Source organism: Rattus norvegicus, chromosome 11 (genome assembly GCF_036323735.1).
Source record: "Rattus norvegicus strain BN/NHsdMcwi chromosome 11, GRCr8, whole genome shotgun sequence".
NCBI classification, from domain to species: Eukaryota; Metazoa; Chordata; class Mammalia; order Rodentia; family Muridae; genus Rattus; species Rattus norvegicus.
In genome coordinates this window covers 65883691-65891194 of record NC_086029.1, presented here as the reverse complement: position 1 = coordinate 65891194, position 7504 = coordinate 65883691, and positions in this window count along the sequence as shown.

Below are 7504 nucleotides of genomic sequence, written 5' to 3'. Positions count from 1 at the left end.
AAAATTAACTCAAATAAATCAGTTGCCTTCCTCTATACAAAAGAGAAACAAGCCGAGAAAGAAATTAGGGAAACGACACCCTTCATAATAGACCCAAATAATATAAAGTACCTCGGTGTGACTTTAACCAAGCAAGTAAAAGATCTGTATAATAAGAACTTCAAGACACTGAGGAAAGAAATTGAAGAAGACCTCAGAAGATGGAAAGATCTCCCATGCTCATGGATTGGCAGGATTAATATAGTAAAAATGGCCATTTTACCAAAAGCAATCTACAGATTCAATGCAATCCCCATCAAAATACCAATCCAATTCTTCAAAGAGTTAGACAGAACAATTTGCAAATTCATCTGGAATAACAAAAAACCCAGGATAGCTAAAGGTATCCTCAACAATAAAAGGACTTCAGGGGGAATCACTATCCCTGAACTCAAGCAGTATTACAGAGCAATAGTGATAAAAACTGCATGGTATTGGTACAGAGACAGACAGATAGACCAATGGAATAGAATTGAAGACCCAGAAATGAACCCACACACCTATGGTCACTTGATTTTTGACAAAGGAGCCAAAACCATCCAATGGAAAAAAGATAGCATTTTCAGCAAATGGTGCTGGTTCAACTGGAGGGCAACATGTAGAAGAATGCAGATCGATCCATGCTTATCACCCTGTACAAAGCTTAAGTCCAAATGGATCAAGGACCTCCACATCAAACCAGACACACTCAAACTAATAGAAGAAAAACTAGGGAAGCATCTGGAACACATGGGCACTGGAAAAAATTTCCTGAACAAAACACCAATGGCTTATGCTCTAAGATCAAGAATCGACAAATGGGATCTCATAAAACTGCAAAGCTTCTGTAAGGCAAAGGACACTGTGGTTAGGACAAAACGGCAACCAACAGATTGGGAAAAGATCTTTACCAATCCTGCAACAGATAGAGGCCTTATATCCAAAATATACAAAGAACTCAAGAAGTTAGACCGCAGGGAAACAAATAACCCTATTAAAAAATGGGGTTCAGAGCTAAACAAACAATTCACAGCTGAGGAATGCCGAATGGCTGAGAAACACCTAAAGAAATGTTCAACATCTTTAGTCATAAGGGAAATGCAAATCAAAACAACCCTGAGATTTCACCTCACACCAGTGTGATTGGCTAAGATCAAAAACTCAGGTGACAGCAGATGCTGGTGAGGATGTGGATAAAGAGGAACACTCCTCCATTGTTGGTGGGATTGCAGACTGGTAATACCATTCTGAAAATCAGTCTGGAAGTTCCTCAGAAAATTGGACATTGAACTGCCTGAGGATCCAGCTATACCTCTCTTGGGCATATATCCAAAAGATGCCTCAACATATAAAAGAGACACGTGCTCCACTATGTTCATCGCAGCCTTATTTATAATAGCCAGAAAATGGAAAGAACACAGATGCCCTTCAACAGAGGAATGGATACAGAAACTGTGGTACATCTACACAATGGAATATTACTCAGCTATCAAAAACAACGAGTTTATGAAATTCGTAGGCAAATGGTTGGACCTGGAAAATATCATCCTGAGTGAGCTAACCCAATCACAGAAAGACATACATGGTATGCACTCATTGATAAGTGGCTATTAGCCCAAATGCTTGAATTACCCTAGATCCCTAGAACAAACGAAACTCAAGACGGATGATCAAAATGTGAATGCTACACTCCTTCTTTAAATGAGGAAAAAGAATACCCTTGGCAGGGAAGGGAGAGGCAAAGATTAAAACAGAGACTGAAGGAACACCCATTCAGAGCCTGCCCAATTAGACAAGATGGATGAAGCAAAGAAGTGCAGACCGACAGGAGCCGGATGTAGATCGCTCCTGAGAGACACAGCCAGAATACAGCAAATACAGAGGCGAATGCCAGCAGCAAACCACTGAACTGAGAATAGGTCCCCTATTGAAGGAATCAGAGAAAGAACTGGAAGAGCTTGAAGGGGCTCGAGACCCCAAAAGTACAACAATGCCAAGCAACCAGAGCTTCCAGGGACTAAGCCACTACCTAAAGAATATACATGGACTGACCCTGGACTCTGACCCCATAGGTAGCAATGAATATTCTAGTAAGAGCACCAGTGGAAGGGGAAGCCCTGGGTCCTGCTAAGACTGAACCCCCAGTGAACTAGTCTATGGGGGGAGGGCGGCAATGGGGGGAGGGTAGGGAGGGGGACACCCATAAGGAAGGGGAGGGGGGAGGGTGATGTTTGCCCGGAAACCCGGAAAGGGAATAACACTCAAAATGTATATAAGAAATACTCAAGTTAATAAAAAGAAAAAAAAAAAAGAAATCATTGACCCAACTGTCAAAGATAATGTAAAGAGGAAAAAACTGCTGGTCCAAAACATACAGGAAATCCAGGACTCAATGAGAAGATCAAACCTAAGGATAATAGGTATAGAAGAGAGTGAAGACTCCCAGCTCAAAGGACCAGTAAATATCTTCAACAAAATCATAGAAGAAAACTTCCCTAACCTAAAAAAAGAGATACCAATAGGCATACAAGAAGCCTACAGAACTCCAAATAGATTGGACCAGAAAAGAAACACCTCCCGTCACATAATTGTCAAAACACCAAACGCACAAAATAAAGAAAGAATATTAAAAGCAGTAAGGGAAAAAGGTCAAGTAACAGATAAAGGCAGACCTATCAGAATCACACCAGACTTTTTGCCAGAAACTATGAAAGCCAGAATATCCTGGACAGATGTCATAGAGACCCTAAGAGAACACAAATGCCAGCCCAGGTTACTGTATCCTGCAAAACTCTCAATTAACATAGATGGAGAAACCAAGATATTCCATGACAAAACCAAATTTACACAATATCTTTCTACAAATCCAGCACTACAAAGGATAATAAATGGTAAAGCCCAACATAAGGAGGCAAACTACACCCTAGAAGAAACAAGAAACTAATCGTCTTGGCAACAAAACAAAGAGAAGAAAAGCACACAAACATAACCTCACATCCAAATATGAATATAACAGAAAGCAATAATCACTATTCCTTAATATCTCTCAACATCAATGGCCTCAACTCCCCAATAAAATACATAGATTAACAAACTGGATAGGCAACGAGGACCCTGCATTCTGCTGCCTACAGGAAACACACCTCAGAGACAAAGACAGACACTACCTCAGAGTGAAAGGCTGGAAAACAACTTTCTAAGCAAATGGTCAGAAGAAGCAAGCTGGAGTAGCCTTTCTAATATCAAGTAAAATTAATTTCCTACTTAAATTCATCCAAAAAGATAAGGAAGGACATTTCATATTCATCAAAGGAAAAATCCACCAAGATGAACTCTCAATCCTAAATATCTATGCCCCAAATACAAGGGCACCTACATATGTAAAAGAAACCTTACTAAAGCTCAAAACACACATTGCACCTCACACAATAATAGTAGGAGACTTCAACACCCCACTCTCATCAATGGACAGATCATGGAAACAGGAATTAAACAGAGATGTAGACAGACTAAGAGAAGTCATGAGCCAAATGGACTTAACGGATATTTATAGAACATTCTATCCTAAAGCAGAAGGATATACCTTCTTCTCAGCTCCTCATGGTACTTTCTCCAAAATTGACCATATAATTGGTCAAAAAATGGGCCTCAACAGGTACAGAAAGATAGAAATAATCCCATGCGTGCTATCGGACCACCACGGCCTAAAACTGGTCTTCAATAACAATAAGGGAAGAATGCCCACATATATGTGGAAATTGAACAGTGCTCTACTCAATGATAACCTGGTCAAGGAAGAAATAAAGAAGAAATGAAAGACTTTTTAGAATTTAATGAAAATGAAGGAACAACATACCCAAACTTATGGGACACAATGAAAGCTGTGCTAAGAGGAAAACTCATAGAGCTGAGTGCCTGCAGAAAGAAACAGGAAAGAGCATATGTCAGCAGCTTGACAGCACACCTAAGATCTCTAGAACAAAAAGAAGCAAATACACCCAGGAGGAGTAGAAGGCAGGAAATAATCAAACTCAGAGCTGAAATCAACCAAGTAGAAACAAAAAGGACCATAGAAATAATCAACAGAACCAAAAGTTGGTTCTTTGAGAAAATCAACAAGATAAACCCTTAGCCAGACTAAGGAGAGGACACAGAGAGTGTATCCAAATTATCAAAATCAGAAATGAAAAGGGAGACATAAGTACAGATTCAGAGGAAAGTCAAAAAATCATCAGATCTTACTATAAAAGCCTATATTCAACAAAACTTGGAAATCTGCAGGAAATGGACAATTTCCTAGACAGATACCAGGTACCAAAGTTAAATCAGGAACAGATAAACCAGTTAAACAACCTCATAACTCCTAAGGAAATAGATGCAGTCATTAAAGGTCTCCCAACCAAAAAGAGCCCAGGTCCAGATGGGTTTAGTGCAGAATTCTATCAGACCTTCATAGAAGACCTCATACCAATATTATCCAAACTATTCCACAAAATTGAAACAGATGGAGCCCTACCGAATTCCTTCTACGAAGCCACAATTACTCTTATACCTAAACCACACAAAGACACAACAAAGAAAGAGAACTTCAGACCAATTTCCCTTATGAATATCGACGCAAAAATACTCAATAAAATTCTGGCAAACCGAATCCAAGAGTACATCAAAACAATCATCCACCATGATCAAGTAGGCTTCATCCCAGGCATGCAGGGATGTTTTAATATACGGAAAACCATCAATGTGTTCCATTATATAAACAAACTGAAAGAACAAAACCTCATGATCATTTCATTAGATGCTGAGAAAGCATTTGACAAAATTCAACACCCCTTCATGATAAAAGTCCTGGAAAGAATAGGAATTCAAGGCCCATACCTGGACATAGTAAAAGCCATATACAGCAAACTAGTTGCTAACATTAAACTAAATGGAGAGAAACTTGAAGCAATCCCACTAAAATCAGGGACTAGACAAGGCTGCCCACTCTCTCCCTACTTATTCAATATAGTTCTTGAAGTTCTAGCCAGAGCAATCAGACAACAAAAGGAGGTCAAGGGGATACAGATCGGAAAAGAAGAAGTCAAAATATCACTATTTGCAGATGATATGATAGTATATTTAAGTGATCCTAAAAGTTCCACCAGAGAACTACTAAAGCTGATAAACAACTTCAGCAAAGTGGCTGGGTATAAAATTAACTCAAATAAATCAGTAGCCTTCCTCTACACAAAAGAGAAACAAGCCGAGTAAGAAATTAGGGAAACGACACCCTTCATAATAGACCCAAAGTATATAAAGTACCTTGGTGTGACTTTAACCAAGCAAGTAAAAGATCTGTACAATAAGAACTTCAAGACACTGAAGAAAGAAATTGAAGAAGACCTCAGAAGATGGAAAGATCTCCCATGCTCATGGATTGGCAGGATTAATATAGTAAAAATGGCCATTTTACCAAAAGCGATCTACAGATTGAATGCAATCCCCATCAAAATACCAATCCAATTCTTCAAAGAGTTAGACAGAACAATTTGCAAATTCATCTGGAATAACAAAAAACCCAGGATAGCTAAAGGTATCCTCAACAATAAAAGGACTTCAGGGGGAATCACTATCCCTGAACTCAAGCAGTATTACAGAGCAATAGTGATAAAAACTGCATGGTATTGGTACAGAGACAGACAGATAGACCAATGGAATAGAATTGAAGACCCAGAAATGAACCCACACACCTATGGTCACTTGATTTTTGACAAAGGAGCCAAAACCATCCAATGGAAAAAAGATAGCATTTTCAGCAAATGGTGCTGGTTCAACTGGAGGTCAACATGTAGAAGAATGCAGATCGATCCATGTTATCACCCTGTACAAAGCTTAAGTCCAAGTGTATCAAGGACCTCCACATCAAACCAGATACACTCAAACTAATAGAAGAAAAACTAGGGAAGCATCTGGAACACATGGGCACTGGACAAAATTTCCTGAACAAAACACCAATGGCTTATGCTCTAAGATCAAGAATCGACAAATGGGATCTCATAAAACTGCAAAGCTTCTGTAAGGCAAAGGACACTGTGGTTAGGACAAAATGGCAACCAATAGATTGGGAAAAGATCTTTACCAATCCTGCAACAGATAGAGGCCTTATATCCAAAATATACAAAGAACTCAAGAAGTTAGACCGCAGGGAGACAAATAACCCTATTAAAAAATGGGGTTCAGAGCTAAACAAACAATTCACAGCTGAGGAATGCCGAATGGCTGAGAAACACCTAAAGAAATGTTCAACATCTTTAGTCATAAGGGAAATGCAAATCAAAACAACCCTGAGATTTCACCTCACACCAGTGAGAATGGCTAAGATCAAAAACTCAGGTGACAGCAGATGCTGGCGAGGATGTGGAGAAAGAGGAACACTCCTCCATTGTTGGTGGGATTGCAAACTGGTACAACCATTCTGGAAATCAGTCTGGAGGTTCCTCAGAAAATTGGACATTGAACTGCTTGAGGATCCAGCTATACCTCTCTTGGGCATATACCCAAAAGATGCCCCAACATATAAAAAAGACACGTGCTCCACTATGTTCATTGCAGCCTCATTTATAATAACCAGAAGCTGGAAAGAACCCAGATGCCCTTCAACAGAGGAATGGATACAGAATATGTGGTACATCTACACAATGGAATATTACTCAGCTATCAAAAACAATGACTTTTTGTAATTCATAGGCAAATGGTTGGACCTGGAAAATATCATCCTGAGTGAGCTAACCCAATCACGGAAAAACACACATGGTATGCACTCATTGATAAGTGGCTATTAGCCCAAATGCTTGAATTACCCTAGATGCCTAGAACAAATGAAACTCAAGATGGTGATCAAAATGTGAATGCTTCACTCCTTCTTTAAAAGGGGAACAAGAATACCCTTGGCAGGGAAGAGAGAGGCAAAGATTAAAACAGACACAGAAGGAACACCCATTCAGAGCCTGCCCCACATGTGGCCCATGCATATACAGCCATCCAATTAGACAAGATGGATGAAGCAAAGAAGTGCAGGCTGACAGGAGCCGGATGTAGATCTCTCCTGAGAGACACAGCCAGAATACAGCAAACACAGAGGAGTATGCCAGCAGCAAACCACTGATTTGAGAATAGGACCTCCGTTGAAGGAATCAGAGAAAGAACTGGAAGAGCTTGAAGGGGCTTGAGACCCCGTAGGTACAACAATGCCAAGCAACCAGAGCTTCCAGGGACTAAGCCACTACCTAAAGACTATACATGGACTGACCCTGGACTCTGACCTCATAGGTAGCAATGAATATCCTAGTAAGAGCACCAGTGGAAGGGGAAGCCCTGGGTCCTGCTAAGACTGAACCCCCAGTGAACTACATTGTTGTGGGGAGGTTGGCAAGAGGGGGAGGATGGGGAGGAGAATACCCATAAAGAAGGGGAGGGGGATGTTTGCCTGGAAATTGGGAAAGGG